Genomic DNA, 22,152 nt, shown 5'->3' with positions numbered 1-22,152 from the left:
TTGTAATTTTTCTCTTTGTAGGCCCTCAAGTGAACTCCAGAATCTACCCAATGCCTGCCTCTATGATCATTGTTACTGGTACCGTGGTTAAGTGCAGCAGCCACTTGGGCTCCCTAAGCACATGTTTCACGTCTTGATTCATTGTGATGCCCCTGCATGCCATGAATTACTGTCATCCAATTTCTCATTTGTAAAGAGCACTGATCTCAAACCCAGAGGCATGAGCAAACCACCCCCCAAATCCTGTTTTTGTGGGTCTGTCTCCAGTTGCTACTCTCCAAGGTCTATCTTCAAGGCAATTCAGTATTTGGATCCAATCAGGAGAGAGAAACCACACATAAGGTTTGAATCGAATTATTTAACATGGATAGGAATAATTTAGGGATAGTAAGAAGAGGACTCAAGAATATAGGGGGCCAAGATGGAGTACTCAAGGAAGACACCCCACCCTAAGGCTGTGATAAGAGGACCCAAAGAAGATCCCCACCCCAACTCCAGTGCCTAAATCTAGACGGAGAGGCATGGATGTAGCCTGTTGAATGGTAAGAGAAGTCACCGTGGTGCCATTCCCACAGAACCTGCTAGAAATGTATCCTCTAGGGCAAGGGTCCCCAACCCTGGGGCTGTGGACCAGTACTTGCCTGTGGCCTGTTGGGAAACAGGCCACACAGCAGGAGGTGAGCAATGGTCGAGTGAGCAAAACATCTGTATTTGCAGCTGCTCCCCAGCACTAGCATCACCCTCTCAGCTCCACTTAAGATCATCAGGCATTAGATTCTCATAGGAGCACTGGTCCCTGGCGCCAAAAAGGTTGGGGACCGCTGCTCTAGGATTACTGGAGAAGGCTGTTCACAGGGAGGTGTGTCACCACAGGTACTCAGCTATAAAACTGCTTCAGAGCAGGAGGGGGTTTCTGGGGAATCTGCTGCCCATCGTGCACTGCAGGAGCCAGGCACTGGAGAGGCTGTGAACACTGTGAGGGCCTGAGGCCAGAGACAACCCCCACTGCAGGAGCCAGACATAGGGAAGTTGACCATGCTGGAGAAGCAGATGCTGCAAGAGCCAGCCAAGCAAGCATATCAGAACCAGGAAGCAAAACCTTTTCTTTTTTTCTGCCTGTACTGCCAAAACCTACACTGATATTGCGATACAGTAAATAATATATTTTGGTCTTCATCCTCAGCTCTTGAAACAGCTCTGGAATTATAAGTGAAAGGAGCATCTTTTGTAATATTAGGGTTTTGTCCCCAGTTTTTGAAATAACACCAGAATACTAAAAATGAAAAGCATGTCTTTTGTTAATTCATAAAACCCTAAGGATGGGGAGGCTGGTTGCTAGAGGATCCCAAGGACCATGTAATTAGAGGATTGGAACTTTCAGCTTCACCCCCTGACGTCAGGGAAGTGAGAGGCATGGAGGTCAAGTTAATCACCAGTGGCCAGTGATCTAATCAATCATACCTATGTAATGAAGCCTTCATAAAACCCTAACTGAAAGGGTTTGGAGAACTTCCCAGTTGGTGAACATATGGAGTTGCTGGGAGGGTGGTGTATCCAGAGAGGGTATGGAAGCTCTGCGCCCCTTTCTGTACCTTGCCCTATGTGTCTCTGATTTGGCTGTTCCTGAGTTGTATTCTTTATAATAAATGAGTAATAGTAAAGCACTTTGCTGAGTTCTGTGAGCTGTTCTAGCAAATTGAACCTGAGGAGGGGGTGGTGGAACCCCTGATTTATAGCAGGTCAGTCAGAAACATAAGAGGCCTAGACTTGTGGCATCTAAAGTGGAGGAAGTCTTGTAGACTGAGCCCTTAACTTGAATCTGATGCTAACTCCAGATAGAATTGCAGACCATCCAACTTTGATCAGAGAATGGGTCAATGTGGGGAGGAAAAGTAACCCACACATTTGGTGGCCAGAAGTATTGAAAGGGGTAGTACAGGGGAAACAATTTTTTTTTTTCCAAATATGCCTGCTAGCAAAGTAAAAATCTTGAAAGGGCTCAGATTCATTTCCATACAGAAAGCAAAAAGAGTGAATTTGGTATTGTCTTTTCCTTAGATGTCTGATAGAAATCACAAATGAAATAATCTGCACCTAGAATTTTTATGGGAAGAGTTTTTTTATTGCAGATTTAATTTCTTAAGTAGATATAGGTCTATTCAGGTTTTCTATTTTTGTGTCTTTGTCAGGTAAGATTCCAAAATGGCCCCCCAAATTTCCCTCCCAAATCCCCAGGACCGAATATATGTCAGTCATGATTATATTGTGTTGCATGGTAAAAGGGATTTTGCAGATATAATTAAAGTTACTAATTAGTTGCCCTTGAGTTAATCAAAACGGAGAATATCTGGGAAGGCCCAATATAATCACTGGAGCTCTTTGAGAGCAGAGATTTTTCTTTGGCTGGTAGCAAAAGAGGAAGCCAGAGATTTGAGCATGAGAATTTCATGTGCCATTGCTTGCATGAAGATGGAGGGGGCTACATGTCAAGGAATAAGGGTAACCTGTGAAGCTGAGAGCAGCCACAGGCTGACAGCTAGGTCAACGAACTAAATGCCATCGAGTCAAATGAGTTTGGAAACAGATTCTTCCCGAGAACCTCCAGAGAACAGCCCAGCCCAACCAACACCTTGGTTTTAGCCTTATGTGACTCTAAGCCAAGAACACAGAAGGCCCCACTTGGACTTCTGACCCTCGCTTCTCCCCTCCCCAGATAACCACCTAAATAACTCCCTCACCTCCCTCAAGTTCTTTGCTCACATCTCACTCCTCAATGAGGCCTACCCTGACTGTCCTATTTAAAAACTGCAATCTCTTCATTCCATGTCACCCCATGCTCAGCATTCCTAAACTCTATTACCCTGCTCTAGTTTCCCTCCACCATAACTTATTTCTTACATACTATATAATTTGCCTATATATTATATCCATTCTTTTCTGTCTTCCCCTGTTAGAATATAATCTTCATGAGATTGGGGAACTTTATCTAATGCCTAAAGTACCTGGCACAGTAGGAGTTCAAAAAATATGTGTTGAATGAGTTAATATGCTTTTATCTCCATACTATTCTTCCAAAAATGTCTCTGCCTAACACTATTTTGCGTATATCCCTAAATGTACTGTACCATGGCCACCCCAAAGAAAGACAAGCCAGTTTCGTGAATAATTGCATTCAACTCCAAGTGCAACATCTCTAGGATCTTATCTCCATTTTCTCTAATATGTGGACTAAAATGTTAAATTTATCCCCAAACATTCTATATAAAGTATTGAGAGGAAACAATAGTATGATAGAATGGTAACTGGTCACAAGGTCACAGTTGATATTTATAGTGTTTTGTCTAAAATCTCCATTTTATATTCCCTTTATCTCAGTTAATGGTGATATTTTACTTGGTGGTATTACCCAAAACTTAATTTCTGAGGGATGTAAGCCCTTGGCGAGTCTACCTGTGTGTTGTAGTAATCTTCCTTGAACCTTTAAAAAATATTTTTTTTAAAAAAAAGTGCAACAAAAGTAAACAAAGCAACTTCCACTTATGATGATGATGGAGTAATTGGTACTGAACCTGCTTGCCCTCTATAAACAATGGTAAAACTGTACAAAATATAATGAGAACTATTTTCAGGCATTGCACAATAAGCATTACAGAAGTATAATTCCTGAGAAAAGGGAAACACATGAGGGGAGCCCCATATTCACTCCAGTTCTCTGCCTGGGGACAATTCTGACTGCAACACAGGGAGGTAGCGTCCCAGTCTCATCAGGTTTAAAATCAAGGTGTTAGAATACCTGCATTCATCTCTGGATGATCTAGGAGAGAGTCTATTTCCTCGCTCATTTGGGTTGTTGGCAGATTTCCTTTCCTTGTGGTTATAGGACTGAGGTCCATGTTTACTTGCACACTGTAAAGTAAGGGATGTTCCCAGCTTCTAAGGGCTAACAGATTCCTTAGCTTGCATCCCCCTTCTGCCATCTTCAAAGGCAGCAATGGCAGATTGAGTCCTTGACATGTTCCATCTCTCTGACCTGCTTCCCTTTTCTACTTTTAAGGACTCATGTGATTAGACTTGTCCCACATAGATAATCTAGAATAATCTCCCTATTTTATGTAAACTGATTAGCAACTTAAACTTCATCTGCAACCTTAATTCTTCTTCTCCATGTAACATAACATATTCACAGGTTCTGGGGATTAAGACATGGACATCTTTGCAGAGGTCATTATTCTGCCTACCACACAGTTCTCTAACTGTAATGGAGCCAAACTAGAAATCAATAACAAAAATGCAACAGGAAAATCAATGAACACTTGGAAATAAAACTTTAGCACTGCTAAATTATCCATGCATCAAAAAGAAAGTCTCAAAGAAAAATTTTAAGAATACATAGACTTGAATGAAAATGAAAATACGACATATCCAAATATGTGGGACTCATCTAAAGCAGTGCTGAAAGGGAAATGTTTTTTTATATAGTAGCTTCATTGACAAATGATTTACCCTTTTAAAGTACAATTCAATGGTTTTTAGTATATTCACAGAATTGTGCAACCATCACCACTATCTAAGAACATTTTTATCACCCCCCAAAGACACTCCATACCTCTTTGCGGTTACTTCTTCCTCCCTGCCCCCAGGGCCTAGAAAACTAATCTACTTTCTATTTCTATGGATTTGCCTATTTTTTATTTGCACTTAGAGGGAATCATAAAATATGTAGCCTTTTGTGATTAGCTTCTTTCACTTAACATAATGTTTACAAGGTTCATCCATGTTGTAGCATATATCAGTACTTCATTCCAACTGTTGTCAAATAATATTCCATTGTATGGATATAACACATTTTGTTTATCCAACAACTGGTGGACATTTGGGTAATTTACACTTTTTTTGATTAGGAATAATGCTGCTTATGAACATTCCTGTGCAGGTTTTTGTGTGAACATGGTTTCAGTTCTGGGTACAAACCTCAGGGTGGAACTGCTGGATCATATGGTAACTTATTGTTGACCATTTTAAGTATGTACAAAATTATTTTTCAAAGTGGCTACAACATTTTATAATCCCATGAAAGAGAAATTTATAACACAAAATACTGTTTACATTAGAAAAAAGGAAAGATCTTAAATCAATCGCCTAAGTTCTTCCTTCAAGCAACTAGAAAACAAAAAGCAAAATGAAACCAAAGAAAGCGGAAGGAAGGAAATAATAAAAAATAAGAACAGAAATGAACAGAAATTGCTGAAATTCAAAACAGGAAAACAATAGAGAAATCAATGAAATAAAAAGTTCTAAAAAATCAATAAATTGATAAACTTCTAGCAAGATTAACAAAGATAAAAAGAAGATATAATTACCAATATCTGGAATCAGACAAGGGATATAACTACAGATCCTACAGACACTGAAAGGATATAAAAGGGAATGTTAGGAACAATTCAACACTCATAAATTTGAAAACTTAAAATTATACCAGTTCTTCCAAAACCAAAAGGTACCCGTGATGGTTAATTTTATGTGTCAACTTGACTGGACTAAGGGATGCCAAGATAACTGGTAAAACATTATTTCTGGGTATGTCTGTGAGGGTGTTTCTTGAATAGATTAGCATTTGAATTGGTAGGCTGAGTAAAGAAGATTTCCCTTACGAATGTAGCTGGATATCATAGATTCAGGGCCCGAACTGAACAAAAAAGCAGAGGAAGGGTGAATTTGCTCTCTGTTTGAATTGGGACATCCATATTCTCTTGTCCTTGGACATCAATGCTCCTGGTTCTCAGGCCTTTGGACTTGAACTGGGATTTACAGCATTGGCTCCCCTGGTTCTTAGGCCTTCAGGTTTGGACTGGAATTATGCCATCAGCTTTCCTGGGCCTCCAGCTTACAGATGGAGATCATGGGAAGTCTCAGCCTCCATAACCACGTGAGCCTGTTCCTCATAATAAATTTCTTTCTGTAGATCTCTCTATATATGTATCCTATTGGTTCTATTTCTCTGGAGAATACTAATACAGTACTAAAACTAAACAAAAATAAATTGGATCACCCCAATAATTTTAAATAAAAAAATAGATCATCCGAATAGCCCTTTTTTACCATGAAAGAAGTTGAATTTACAACTAAAAAAGCTTCTGAAAAAGAAATCTTCATGCTCGTATTGTTTCACTGGAGAATTCTCATACACATTTAAAGAATCAATATCAATATTATACAATCTCCTCAAGAAAATAGAAGAGGAGGGAACACTTCTCAGCTCATTTTACGAGGTCATTATTAATGTGATACAAAAACCAGACAAAGACAGCATAAAAGAAAAAACTATATCTCTCATGAAGTTAGACACAAAATACTCAATAAAATATTAGTAAACCAAATCCATCAATATACAAAATGAATTACACACCACAACCAAGTTGGATTTATTCCAATAATGCAAGACTGGTTCAATATTCAAGAATCAATTAATGTAATCCACTATATCAACAGACTACGGAATAAAATCATATGATCATATCAATTGACACAGAAGACATACAAGCTTATTCCAAAATTTGCATGGAAAGGCATAGGTTCTAAATAACTTAAAACAAATTTTAAAAAGTAAAATGGGAGGAATCACTTTAATTGATGTTAAGGCTTAATATATAGTTACTATAATCAAGACAATGTGGTATTGGTGGAGGAATAGCCACATAGACCAACAGAAGGGAATAGAGAACCCAGAAATAGACCCAAACAAATGTGCCCAAATGATTTTTGACAATGGCATAAAAGTAATTCAGTAGAGGAAAAATAGCCTTTTCAACAAATGGTGCTGGAGCCATCAGACATCAATGAGCAAAAATATTAACCTTGACCTAAATCTTACACCTTATACAAAAATTAATTCCAAATGAAACTCAAACTTAAATACAAAATGCAAAACTATCAAACTTTTAGATAAAACATGACAAAACCTTTGGGACCTAAGGCTAAGTGAAGAGGTTTTTTGACTTGATACTAAAGCACAATCCATAAAGGAAAAAATGGATAAGTTGGACCTCATCAAAATAAAAAGTTTTTGCTCTGAAAAAGACTGTTTAGTGGATGAAAAGACCAGCTAAAGACTGGGAGAAAATATTTTCAAGCCACATATCTGACAAAGGCTTTGTATCTAGAATATATAAGGAACTCTCAAAATTCAACAGTAAAAAATATCTAATTAGAAATTGGACAAAATATGTGAACAGATAGTTCACTGAAAATAACAACAGATGGTAAGTAAGCACGTGATAAGATGGCCAACATCATTAGCCATTAGAGAAATGGCTAACATAAAAAAGTGTTATAACACCAAATACTGGTGTGGATATACCAATACTGGACCACTCACATTTTTAGTGGTAATGTAAAATGGTATAGCCACTCTAGAAAGAATTTTGATAGTTTCTTTAAAAATTATACTTACACATCATATAATGCCGCAAGTGCAATCTAGGCCACTTACCAAGAGAAATTAAAACTTTTGTTCACAGTGTTCACAGAAAAACCTATATATGAATGTTTAAAGCAGTTTTATTCATTGTTGCCCCAAACTGTCAATAATCCAAATGCACTTCAATGGTGAACGGTTAAACAAAATATGCTACATCCATACCATGGAATACTATGTAGCAATAAAGAAGAATTAATTATCCATACATGCCACAATGTAGATAAATATCCAGAGCATTATACAGAGTGAAAAAGGTAAATCTCCAAAGGTTACATAATATATGATTTATTTCATTCATATAACATTCTTAAAATCACAAAATTATAGAGATGGGAAACAGTCTAGTTGCCAAGGGTTAGGGACTGGGGAAAGTATAGAATCCATGGCTGTAAGAGATTGCATGAATGAGCCTTGTGATGATGAAACAGTTCTACATTTTGATTGTGGTGATGGTTCTGTTAATCTACATATGTAATAAACATGTGGATTAATATCTGACTTTAAATCAGAAGCAATGGAGAAAAGATAGCGGTGAGATGAGACTCAAAGTATTAAAAGAAAAATCTGTTGACCAAAAGTCCTATATCCAGAAAAACTATTCTTCAAAACTGAAGACAGTTGCTAAGGAATAGATGTTTTTTTTCCCAATTATATTTGACATGCAAAATTATTTTATATTTCAGCTGAATAGCACAGTGATTAGACATTTATACGATTTGCAAAGTCATCCCCCCGATTAACCTAGTACCCACCTGACACTATATATAATTATTACAGTATTATCAACTATATTCCCTACAGCTGTACTTCACATCCCCGTGACTACATTGTAACCACCAATTTATATTTCTTAATTCCTTCTCCTTCTCCACCCAGGCCTCCAACCCTCCTTCCATCTAGCAACCATCAAAATGTTCTCTGTATCTATGAGTCTGTTTCTGCTTTGTTCATTTTCTTTTTTAGATCCTACATAAAAGTGAATTCCTCATTTCCTTTTTATGGCCAAGTAGGGTTCCATTGTATATATGTACCACTTCCTTATTCAATCATCTATTGATGGGGACTTAAGTTGCTTTGATATCTTGGCTATTGTAAATAGCACTGAAGTGAACATAGAGGCATATATATCTTTTCAAATTAGCGATTTGGATTTCTTCATATAAATACCCAGCGATGGAATTGCTAGGCCATAAGGTAGTTCTATTTTTAATTTTTTGAGGAATCTCCATACTGTTTTCCATAGTGGCTGCACCAATTTGCAATCCCACCAACAGTGCACGAGGACTCCCTTTTCTCCACATCCTCACCAACACCTGGTGTTAGTTGATTTATTGATGATAGCCATTCTGATAGGTATGAGGTGATATTTCATTGACTGTGGTTTTAATTTGCATTTTCCTGATGATCAGTGACTTTGAGCAATTTTCAATATGTCTATTGACCATCTGTACGTCCTCATTTGAGAAATGTCTATTCAAGTCCTCTGCCCATTTTTTAATTAGATTTTGTGTGTGTGTGTGTGTGTGTGTGTGTGTGTGTGTGTGTGTGTTGAGTTGTATGAGTTCTTTATAAATTTTGGATGTTGACCCCTTATTGGATGTATCATTGACAAATATCTTCTCCCACTCAGTAGGTCGTCTTTTTGTTTTGTTGATGGTTTCCCTTGCTGTGCAAAAACTTTTTAGTTCGATGTAGCCCCATTTGTTTATTTTTTGTTTGTTTTCCCTGCCTGAAGAGATATATCGGAAAAAATATTACTAAGAGCAGTATGAGAGAGTTTACTGCCTATGTTTTCTTCTAGGAGTTTTACGGCTTCAGGTCTTAATTTAAGTTTTAAAGCTATTTTGAGTTTATTCTTGTATATGGTGTAAGAAGGTGGTCCAGTTTCATTTTTTTTTTTTTTGCATATACCTGTCCAGTTTTCTCACACTATTTATTGAAGAGAATATCTTTACCCCATGGTATATTTTTTTCCTCCTTTTTATACATTAAATGACCATTTAGGCATGGCTTTATTTCTGGGCTCTCTATTCTGTTCTATCGATCTCTATGTCTGTTTTTATGCCAGTACCAGAATGTTTTCATTACTATAGCCTTGTAGTATAGTTTGATATCAGGTAGTGTGACACCTCCAACTTCGTTCTTCTTTCTCAAGATTACTGTGGCTATTCAGGCTCTTTGTTGACTCCATCTGAATTTTAGGATTATTTGTTCTAGTTCTGAGAAAAATACCATTGATATTTTAATAGGGATTGCATTGAATCTGTAGATTGCCTTGGGCAGTATGGACATGTTAACAATGTTAATTCTTCCTGTCCAAGGTATATTTTTCCTGTGCAAACTATATGCTTTCATTTATTTGTATCTTCTATTTCTTTCTTCAATGTCTTATAATTTTCTGAGTACAAGTCTTTTACCTCCTTGGTTAAATTTATTCCTAGGTGTTTTCTTTTCTTTGATGCAACTGTAAATGGAATTGTTTTATTAATTTCTGATAGTTTATTATTGGTATGTAAAAATGCAACTGATTTCTGAATATTAATTTTGTATCCTGTTACTTTACTGAATTCATTTATCCATTCTAATATGTTTTTGCTAGATTTTGTCCAATGCTTTTTCTACATCTATGGATATAATCATATAATTTTTATCCTTCATTTTCTTTATGTGATTTATCACATTAATTGCTTTGCGGATATTGAAACAACTTGCATCCCAGGAATCAATCTCACTTGATCATGGTGTATGATCTTTTTAATGTATTGCTAAATTTGATTTGCTAATATTTTGTTGAGGATTTTTGCATCTATGTTCATTAGGCTATCAATCTATAATTTTCTTTTTTTGTAATGTCTTTGTCTGGTTTTGGAATCAGGGTAATGGTGGTCTTATAAAATGAGCTTGGGAGGCTTCCTTCCTATTGAATATTTTGGAATAGTTTGAGAAGGATAGGTATTAATTCTTCTTGACTATATGTTAAAATTCACCTGTGAAATCATATGGTCCATTACTTTAATTTGTAGGGAATTTATGATTACTGGTTCAATTTTGTTAGTAGTAATTGGTCTTTTCAGATTTTTGTTTCTTTTTGATTCAGTCTTGGAAGAGTGCATATTTCTTGGAATTTATCCATTTCTTCCAGATTGTCCTTTTTTTTTTTTTTTTGGTATATAATTGTTCATAGTATTTTCTTATAATCCTTTGTATTTCGGTGGTGTCAGTTGTCACTTCTCCACTTTCATTTTTGATTTTATTTATTTGAGTCCTCTTTTTTTTCTTGTTGAGTCTAGTTAAAGTTTTTATCAGTTTTGTTTATCTTCCCAAAGAACCACCTCTTAATTTTATTGATCTTTTGAACTGTTTTTCTTTTAGACTCTATTTTGTTTATTCCCACTCTGCTCTTTATTATTCCCTTCCTTCTACTCACTTCAGACTTTGTTTGCTTGCTGTTCTTTTTTAGTTCCTTTAGGTATAAGGTTAGATTGTTTGAGATTTTTCTTGTTTCTTTTTTTTTTAAATATCAAGTAAAAAATAAATTTGTGTGTGACATTGGTTAACGAAATCCAGTAAGTTTCAGGTGTACAATTTAACAGTAAGGCATATATATATTTACACTGTGTGTTCCCCTCCCATAGTTAGATTTCTTTCTGTTACCACATATTTGACCTCCTTAACCCTGTGTACCTCCCCCCTCCCCCTACCCCCCACCCTCTGGTAACTACTAGTCTATTTCCCATGTCCATGAGTCTCTGTTTGTCCTGTTTGTTTGTTACTTTTAGGTTTATATCCCACATATAAGTGATATCATGTGGTTTTTAACTTTTTCTGTCCGTCTTATTTCCCTTAGCATGATTATCTCAAGGTTGATCCATGTTGTTGCAAATGGCAGTATTTCATCTCTTCTTATGGCTGAATAATATTCCATTGTATATATGTACCAGAGCTTCTTTAGCCAATCATCTCTTGTAGGACACTTCAGTTGCTTCCATGTCCTGGCCACTGTGAATAATGCTGCTATGAATATCGATGTGCAAATATCTTTTCGGATATGAGTTTTCAAGTCTTTGGGGTAAATACCCAGTAGAGGGATTGCTGCTTCATATGGTAAGTCAATTCTTAGATTTTAAGGAATGTCCATACTGTTTTCCATAGTGGCTGTACCAGTTTACATTCCCACCAGTAGTGTGTGAGGGTTCCTTTTTCTCTGCATCCTCTCCAACACTTGTTATTACTTGTCCTGTTGATTATAGCCATTCTAACAGGCGTGAGATGGTATCTCATTGTGGTTTTGATTTGCATTTCCCTAATAGCTTGTTTGTTGGTCATTTGTATGTCTTCTTGGGAGAAGTGTTTGTTCAGGTCCTCTGCCTATTTTTTTGATTGGATTTTTTTTCTTATTATTGAGTTGTATGAGTTCTTTGTATATTTTGGATATTAGGCCCTTGTTGGAGGCATTGCTTGCAAATATATTTTCCCATCCGGATGGTTGTTTTCTTGTTTCTTGAAGTAGGCCTATATAGCTATGAATTTCCTTCTTAGGACTGCTTTTGCTCTGTCCCATAGATTTTGGGTCATTGTGTTTTCATGTTCATTTATCTCAAGGATTCTTTGGACTTTTTTTTTATTATTTCATTGTTAACCTATTTATTGTAGCATATAGTAGCATGTCATTTAGCCTTCATGTGTTTATGTTTTTTAGGGTTTTTTTTGGTAATTGATTTCTAGTTTCATACCGTTGTTATAAGGAAAAATGCTTGATATGATTTCAATCTTCTTAAATTTATTGAGACTTGTTTTGTAGCCTAACATGTGGTCTATCTTGGAAAATGTTTTGTGTGCACTTTGTCTGATTTTTTTTTAACACCTACAGCACCTGGTATTCCTAGGTATCCCATCCAAGTACTGACTAGGCCCAACCCTGCTTAGCTTTTGAGTTCAGACTGGATTGGGCACGTTCAGGGTGGCATGGCCATAGACTCTGTGTGCACTTTGAAAGAATGTATATTCTGCTGCTTTGTGGTGAAATACTCTAAAAATATCAATTAAATCCATCTAGTCCATGTGTCATTTAAGGTTCCTGTTTCCTTGTTGATTTTCTGTCTGGAGCATTTGTCCATTGGTGTCAATGGAGTGTTAAAGTCTCCTACTATGACTGTATTACTGTTGATCTCTCCCTTTATGTCCATCAATATTTTCTTTATATGTTTAGATGCTCCTATGTTGGGTGCATAAATATTTGCAAGTGTTATGTCCTCCTGTTAGATTGATTACTTTATTATTATGTAATGACCTTCTTTGTCTCTTATTGTAGTCTTTGTTTCAAAGTCTACTTTGTCTGATATGAGTATTGCTACCCCAGCTTTTTTTGTTTGTTTCAATTCTCATGAACAATTTTTTTTTCCATTCACTTACTTTCAGTCTGTGTGTATCTTTGGATATGAAGTGGGTCTCTTGTAGACAGCATATGTATGGGTCTTGTTTTCTTATCCATTCAGCTACCCTACCTTTTGTTTGATTGGAAGACTTAATTCATTTGCCTTTAAAGTGATTATTGATAGGTACATTGTTACTGCCATTTTACTATTCATATTCATGATTTCCCCCCCTTTCTTCTTAAAGAAGTCCCTTTAACATTTCTTGTAATACTGGTTTGGTGGCATGAACTTATTTAGGTTTTTCTTATCTGGGGAGCTCTTTATCTCTTCTTCGATTTTAAATAATAGCTTTGCTGGGTAGTGAAGTCTTGGTTGCAGGTCCTTGCTTTTCATCACTTTGAATACTTAGTTCCAATAACTTCTGGCCTGCAAAGTTTCTGTTTAGAAATCAGCTAACAGTCTTATGGGAGCTCCCTTGTAATAATTAGGTGCCTTTCTCTTGCTACTTTTAGGATCCTCTCTTTGTCTTTAAATTTTTGGCATTTTAATTATGATGTGTCTTTGAGTTCACCTTGTTTGGGACTCTGTACTTCCTGTACTTGTATGTCTATTTCCTTCTCCAGGTTAGGGAAGTTTTTGGTCATTATTTCTTCAAATAAGTTCTCAATCCCTTGCTCTCTCTCTCTTCTTCTTCTAGTACCCCTATGATACGAATGTTGTTACATTTGATGCTGTCCCAGAAGTCCCTTAAACTATTTTCATTATTTTTGGATTTTTTTTTTTGGTGTTTTGATTTTGTGTTTTTTGCTACCTTGTCTTCCAAATCACTCATTTAATTCTCTGCTTCATGTAATCTGCTGTTGATTTCTTCTAGTGTATTCTTCATTTCTGCATTTCTGACTGTTTCTTTTTTATTGTTTCTATGTCTTTTTTTTTTTTTTGCTTACTATCTCTTTGTTGAAATTCTCACTGAGATCATTGAGCATCCTTATAACCAGTGTTTTGAACTCTGCATCCGATAGATTGCTTGTCTCCATTTTGTTTAGTTCTTTTTCTGGAGCTTTGTTCTGTTTTTCGTTTGGGATATGTTTCTTTGTCTACTCATTTTGACTGCCTCTCTATGTTTGTTTCTATGTATTAGGTAGATCTCCTACGTCTCCCAATCTTGGCCTGGTGGCCTTCTGTAGTAGGTGCCCTGTGGCCCTGGTGATGCAATCTCCCTGATCACCTGTGCCAGGTGCTCCGAGAGTATCCCTTGTATGGGTTGTGTGTGCCCTCTTGTTGGAGTTGAGCCTTGATTGTGTCGGTGCATAAATGGATGAGATTGACCCTCAGGCTGACTGGTTGTGAGGATTGGCAGTGACCACAGCATATGAGCTGCTGTGTGGGGGTTGACCCCACAGACTTGGGTTTGCCCCAGCAGGCTCTGATGCCTGCCTAGATCACCATTTGGATATGCCACTTGTGGGGCTAATTGTGGTGCTCTATTGTGGTCTGAAGTTGGCCACTGGGTGTGTTTGTTAGGGCCTCGTGAGATGGGCTCCTGTGCATGCCAAGGTCAGCCACTGCCTGGGACTGCCCTGGGGCTACATAGTGGAACTACAAAGCTATCCATGGTTTATCATTGCCTGTGCTGGGTTTGGAGGCATGTGGGAGAGGCCATATTTTGAACCCAGGCCAGCTCCCATCATTACAGGGCCGGGAGCAGCTCAGCAAAAGGCCCAGGGCACTCTTAGGCATGCCATCTCCTACCAGCTGCCTGTCTCAGCCACCAAAAGAGACTCCTGTGGTATGAGAATTGGATGAGCCGGGGTCTCAGGGAGTCACCAGGGTAGGGCGAGTGGTGTTTTGCAGGTTAATGAAAATCCAGGTTTGAGCCAGTGCTGAGCCTAGGGCCACTTGGACAAAGGCTCATAGCACACTGAGGCCAGCTGCCACCCGCCTGGGTCCCATAGACCCCCAGAATTGTCCAAGAAAGACTGCCGTACAGGCAGGGGCTGGCTGTCTGCCACCAAAAGTGCCTCTGGAGGTATGTGAGCAAAGGCCAGTTGTTTGCTGCTGAAAAATCATCATGCAGTGTGTGAGTTGGGTGGAGCTGGGTCCCAGGGAGACACTAGGGTAGAGGGAGTGAATTTCTTCAGTTCAATGCAGATTCATTTCTGGCCGTGTGGGAGGAGGGCTCAACACAGGAAAGATGGCACCCATCCATAGGCTGCACGGGAGTGGGGCTCTATACATGGACAATGGTGGCTGTCCCTCTAGCCCTCGCCATGAAGCCACATGAATCAGTCTCTTTCTATATATCTCTGGTGCTTCCCAAGCTGCCGTTCCTTTACAAGAGCCCAGGGTGAGTGCCTGTGAGTGAGTGAGCCTGTGTGTGGGCCCTTTAAGAGGACATCATGGTTTCCAGAAGCCTTTTGTCTCACCTGGGTGGGCGGAATCCCAACTGCTTTTCACAGTCAGATGTTGTGGGGACTTCTCTTTCTGGCACTGGAACTCTGGTCTGTGGAACCTGGTGTGGGGCTGGGACCCCTTGCTCCTCTTGTGGGGGGATCTCTGCAGCTGAGATATCTCTCCTGATTTTTAACTGCCACACATGGGTGTGGGGCCAACTTCTTTTGCATCTCTGGCCCTCATGCCAGTCTCAATGTGACTTCTTCTTTATATACATAGTTATAGAACTGTTCAGCTAGTCTTCAGATGGTTCTCCAGGTTGATTGTTCTTTAATTTAGCTGTATTTCCAATGTGCGTGGGAGGAGGCAGCGTAGCCTTCCATTTTCCTACTCTACCACCTGCCCAGACGCCCCTAAGAGAGTAGATCTTAAAAACTCTCATCACAAGGAAAAAAATTGTAACTATGTGTGGTAATGGATGTTAACTAAACTTATTATGGTGATCATAGTACAATTAAAAAAAAATATAAAAACTGAGGACAAAACAAATTCCCAAACAACCAGTAAGAGAGTGTATTGCTAGCATTATTACATTATAAGAAATATAATAAATAAATAAATAAACAAAAAAGGAAATATCTTTAAAAGTTCCTTACAGTGAAAGGAATTGATACCAGAGTTTAAACTGAGTCTACACAAAGAAACAAAGAGCACAGTAAAGGTAATTATGTAGAAAACTAAAAAGAGAATAAATTTTATTTATAGATTCTATTTTCTTATCTTAATGGATTTTAAAACAACTCCATAAAATAATAATTATAAAATTGTATTCTTAGGCTTTTAACATATAAAGATGTGGTACATATGACAATAATGTCATGATGGAGGAGAGAGGGAAAGAAACTATATTAGAGGAAGTAAGTGATATTACAGAAAAAAATACAGAAAAAATAAAGAGTACCATAAATGGTAGATGTGTAGGTTAGTGCAAAAGACTTGAGCAACCACTAAGAAAAATAGCTCATAAAATAGAGAAATTATTTAATAAAGGAATTAAGAAGATACAGTAGAAAATATGTGTTTAATAAAAAGTATGGCAGTAAAAGAAGAACAGGAATAAAAAGATGAAACATACAGAAAAATATTAACAAAGTGCCAACAACAATCCATACTCATATTATCATTAAATGTGAATGGATTATGCAACTTAAACAAAAGACTGGATTGAAGACCCAAGATCAAACTATACACTGTCTACAAGAGGTGCACTTTAGTTTCAAAGAGACATGAATACGTTGAAAGTAAGAGGATGGAAAAAGATGTACCATGCAAATAGTAACCTTAAGAATGCTATTGTGGTTATACTGCTATCAGATAAAATATACTTTAAGATTAAAAAAAGTTATTAGAGACAAAGAAGGATATTTTATAACAATAAGTGTTAGCAAATATATAGAGAAATTGGAACACTCATACACTGATGATGGAAATATGAAATGGAGTAGCCACTTTGAAAAACTTTGCCAGTTCCTCCAAAACTTAAACACAGTTACTAAATGACTCAGCAATTCTATGTCTAGGTATATACATACCCAAGTGAAATTAAAACATATGTCCACAGAAAGACTTGCACATAGATATTCATAGCAGCTTTGTTCATATTAGCCAATAATTAGAAACAACCCAAAATGTCCATCAACTGGTGAACAAATAAACAAAATGTAGTGTATTCATTCAGTGGAATACTATTTAGGGATAAAAGAAACTACCGATACATCGTATAACATGAATGAACTTCAAAAACATTAAAAAACCAGGTATAAAAACTACATACCCTATGATTCCATTTATATTAAATGTCCAGAAAACACAAATCTATCTAGACAGAAAGTAAAGGTGTTGGTACCTAGATCTAGGAGTAGAGATTAATTGCAGATGGACATGATGGATCTCCTTCGACTGATAGAATGTTTGATAGTTTGTGGTGATGGTTGCACGACTCCGAAAATTTACTAAAAATTGTTTAATTGAACAATTACAGCAGTGAATTTTATGGTATACAGATTATACCTCAATAAAATTGTTTTAAAAACATGAAAATATGATCAATATCACTAGTTACTATGAAAGGCAAATTAAAACCACAACGAGATACCATTGCATATCCACTTGAATGGCTAAAATAAAAATGTAGACAACAATTATTGGCAAATATATAGAGAAATGGGAAAACTTATAAATTGCTGGTGGCAATATACATGGTACAGCCACTTCGTAAAACAATTTTGCAGTTTCTTAAAATGTTAAATATAAATTTACCATTTGACCCAAGGTCAAATACCCAAGAGGGATGAAAATATATGCCCACACAAAGACTAGTACAAGAATTTTCATAGCAGAATTATTCATTATAGTCAAAAAGTAGAAACAAACCAAATCTCCATCAACTGATGAATTGATAAACAAAATGTGGTGTATTGATACAGTGGAATATTATTGCTTCTTGGCCTTTTGGCTAAGATCAAGTGTAGTATACAGTGGAATATTATTCAGCCATATAAAGGAAGTACAAATACATCTACAATGTGGATGAACCTCGAAAACATTATACTAAGTCAAAGAAACCAGACACAAAAGGTCACAGATTGTATCTACATATATTGATACACAAATCGTATGATTCCATTTCTATGAAATATCTAAAACAGGCAAATCCATAGAGACATAAAGTGGTTACATAGGCTTCAGGATAAGAACAAGGATTAACAATAAATGGATTTTATTGGGGTGATGAAAATGTTCTAAAATGGACTTATGGTGATAATCTTGCAATGTGGAAAATTTACTAAAAATCATTGAATCGTACACTTGGAATAGGGGAATTATATGATATGTAGAATATGCATCAATAAAGATATATTTAAAAAGCTGGTGACTCTGAACAAGCCCTATCTCCTCTGATCTCGGAAGCTAAGCAGGGGCGGGCCTGGTTAGTACTTGGATAGGAGACCACCTAGGAAGACCAGGTGCTGTAGGCATGAAAAATAAAAAAAAAAAATAAGAGATTGTAAACTGACAAGGTCCTTGCAATCTGAGAGGTCAACCAAGGGTCACCTCGCCTAAAAAATAAAAATAAAATTAAAATTAAAATAAAAAGCTGGTGAATTTTAGGGCTGTGTAATGGTTACTATTATTGTTTTGCCCAGATCCCCTCCTCAGATATTGTAATTTATAATAAATATATATTTGGTCTTTCACACTATTCCTGGCACAGAGCACCTAAAAACTTGGAATTTGTTAACCAATCTGAGAGATTAAGGTATCTTTTGTTATTCATAGTAAGCCCTTTCGACTGCATTTGAGTTTATGTTAATGAGTTGACTTTAGGAAAGCCCCTAGGGTAGGGCTGGTTGCAAGGAGAATAAACCAGGTTGGAAGAAGGTTGGAAGTTTTCTGCCCCAGCCTCCAACCTCCAGGAATGGGAGAAGGGCTAGAGGTTGAATTAATCACAAATGGTCAATGATTTAATAAGTCATGCTTAAGTGATGAAGCCTCCATGAAACCCTGAGAGGAAGGGTTCAAAGAGCTTCCTGATTAGTGAACACATGGAAATGTGGAGAGCAATGTGCCTGGAGAGGGCATGGGAGCTCTGTATTCCTTCCCATATATCTTGCCCTCTTCATCTCTCCCATCTATATATTCTTGAGTTGTATCCTTTTATAATGAACCGCTAAAATGCTTACCTGAGTTCTGTGAGCCACTTTAGCTAATTAATAAACCTGAGCAGGGGGTCATGGGAACCTCTCATTTATAGCTGGTTGGTCAGAAACGCAGGAGACAACTTGGATTTGAGATTAATGTCTGAAGTGGGGGCAGTCTTGTGGGACTGAGCTTTTAATCTGTTGAATCTGATAAAATCTTTAGGTAGATAGGGTCAGAATTGAGTTAACTTATAGGACACCAGATGGTATTGCAAAATTGCTTGGTGTGGGAAAACCTCCACACCCATTTGGTAACTAGTATTGAGAGTAATGAGTGTATAAAGGAAAACAAGAATTTGTTTTCTGATATACCTCTGATCCTTTTAATGATGTCTAAGGACCACTCCCCTTGGCTTTTTGTATGTTTGCTTCTCAAGGCCTGCACCTGTGTCTCTCTAATCCTCCTGGAAGCCTGTTTTTGGGTTAATGGAACTACTTTGCTTGCACGTACAAAGAACTGGCAATGCCTATGAGTTTACATATACCCTTACACAACCCCATTCCTTCCCACCTCCAAGCCATGGACAGTCTTTACTCAATGACTGATGTGGGAGTATACAAATTTAGTTTCTTTGTGTCAAGTAGGGACAAACTCTGAGGCAGAATTTACACTCAGTGTTCCTCTGTTCGATTATGTCAAAGCAACCCTCCCTCTGTTAGGTAGCTAGTGAGACATGAGCGACAAGATGGAACAAAGGAATAGGGGCCCAGCCCAGATATTGCCCAAGGAACACCCCAATGGTAGTAGAATTCTGGGCACACACATGTGCACTAGGCAAGTTATTGCTTAGTGTCAATTAGGTGTCGATAAAGATGACCTCATTTGCCAATCACCTAGGAATTCCTTTGTAACCACCCATCACGGTCCTTTTATTTGCCCTTTGGGGCTCCCCTCCCTTTTTACCCTTCTGGGTTCTCTCTCTTTTTGGTGGCCTTTTATTACATTTTTGCCCTTTTGTGGCCATTTAGGCCCCTTTGTGTTAATTACAGCGCTGGGATCATGTGCCTCCTTGGGGCATTCTTTGTCTTTCTAAAATATATTTTTAATAAAACTATTAAATCTCAATGACCTGTGATTCTTCACTGTGTCGTTTGAGGAAGAACTGAGGAAGAATGTTAACTATATGTCTGCGCCATCATTGTCCTTCTCCCCACCCCCTACTGCCTTTGAGGTGACGCCAAACTCTGATTGGGCCCAACGGTGCCACTTCCACCAGATGTTGCCAGAAATTACACAATTGTTTAATTTCTTCTCCCTTTCCTGTCCTGCTTCCTCCAGACTCTTACCAGGTTCTCCTGAGAGCATGTCCTTAAATTAATTGCATATACATGAATCCTCATCTCAGTGACTGCTTCTGGGGAATCCAACCCAAGACAGGGAGGTTACTTATTCCTTATTCTCCCAGTTTTCAGGTGGAGGGACATCTACCGAAGTAACATTGCAAGCTTTTCTGTGCCCCTCAATTCCCACTATGGGAAGAGAAGTGACATGCTGAATTGTGAGATTGGGACTAGGATTTTGGCATATTTTGGTAGATAAGATGCTATATGAACCCTCAGATAATGGTGCTGGCTGAGTCCTTGTAGGCAGTAAAGGCAAATCCGCACTTGGCATAGCTGTCAATCTGTCAGAATGAACCACTGACCTTTCCAAAGGGAAGGGGTTGAATGTGATCATTTTTGACACCAAGTGACTGGTTGATATCCTCAAGGGATGGTGCCATACTGAGGACTTGGTGTTGGTCTCTGTTGCTGGAAGGTTAGACATTTGGCCATGGCAATATGTAGATCAGCCTTGATAAGAGGAAGCCCATGCTCTTGTACCTGGGCATAGCCTCCGTCTCTGCCATTGTAGGTACTCCTTTGACCAAGTACTTGAGTGTTAGAGAACAGATTGACTGGTATAAGCTGGCCAGGCCATCCTGTTTCCTTGGTCATTTAGTGCTTCTTCTGCAGTGGATGCTTTCTGGTGTGTATTAATGTGAAAAGACAAATATCTTCACTTTGTGCCCATTCCCATAAGTCCACCCACGAGCCTCTTTCTTAGACCTTGACTCTAATCTTTCTACTTTTCCTTTCCAAGCCCCTGACCAACTAACCAAGCCATTCACTGTTGCCCATGAACCAATATATATTATAACCCCGGACCACTTGTTCCACACAAAATGGATGACCAAGTACCAAAAGCTCTGCCATTGTCTTTCAGGGACATTTTTGTGTGGGGCCATAGGAAAGCAGCTGCACATTTTCAGCTTGTACCAAAACATTGAGCCTGTCCATCCATGAACCAAGTTTGAGCTCTTTCTTTTTATGTCAGTTGGTCATAAAGGATGCTCTCCCTTCCATGTGCCCATAGGTGTGAGTTGAATGAGAGGCACCAGTGGTGGGTGACATAGGTGTCTGGACTACCTGTTCCTTTAGCTTGTGTCCTCTGGGCCTGCTTGAGCCCAATCCTGCTGGGCATAGCACTTAATCTTACAATGGAATTCTGTGGGGCCTACCCAACCTTATGACTGGGTAGGTCTGAGAGAACCCAGCTCATGATGGGCAGTTCTGGGAATATGGTTACTTGATGTTCCAAAGTCAGGTGCTCAATTTCTACCAGGACGCAGTAGCATGCCAGGAGCTCCCTTTCATTTTATTTTATTTATTTATTTTTTTAGGTGAGGCAACCCTTAGTTGGCCTCACAGATTGCAAGGACCTTGTCAGCTTGTAATCCCTTATTTTTTATTTTTTATGCCTACAGCACCTAGTCTTCCTAGGTAGTATCCCATCCAAGTACTAACCAGGCCCAACTCTGCTTAGCTTCTGAGATTAGATGGGATCAGGCTTGTTCGGGGTGGCATGGCGGTAGACTAGGAGCTCTCTTTCAAATGGTATGCTAGCAAGATGGTATGGTCTTACTGTACTCCTATTTGGGCTTGTCTTACTGTACTCCTATTTGGGCTTGTCGGAGACTCCACCTGGGATTTTTTTTTTTTTTTTTACCACAGATAACATCTAGTATAATAAAACTTTCTAGATCATATGACTCAAGTAGCAGGATTGCATCTACTACAGCTTGGACTTTCTATGGAACCTTTGCTTGGTCTGGGCTCCATTCAAAACTAGTAGCCTTTCATGTCATTCCATAAATGGACCAGT

The 22,152-nt window shown here is 38.1% G+C and overlaps 1 pseudogene; it reads right to left on the bottom strand.

Moving 5' to 3' along the window:
- Positions 1-21,745: 21,745 nt before the first annotated feature.
- Positions 21,746-21,864, bottom strand: LOC111732599 (annotated as a pseudogene).
- Positions 21,865-22,152: the final 288 nt, after the last annotated feature.

Source organism: Pteropus vampyrus, unplaced genomic scaffold (assembly GCF_000151845.1).
Source record: "Pteropus vampyrus isolate Shadow unplaced genomic scaffold, Pvam_2.0 Scaffold472, whole genome shotgun sequence".
Taxonomy (NCBI): domain Eukaryota; kingdom Metazoa; phylum Chordata; class Mammalia; order Chiroptera; family Pteropodidae; genus Pteropus; species Pteropus vampyrus.
The sequence above is the reverse complement of the archived record's forward strand: the minus strand, read 5'-3'. Positions and strand labels throughout refer to the sequence as shown.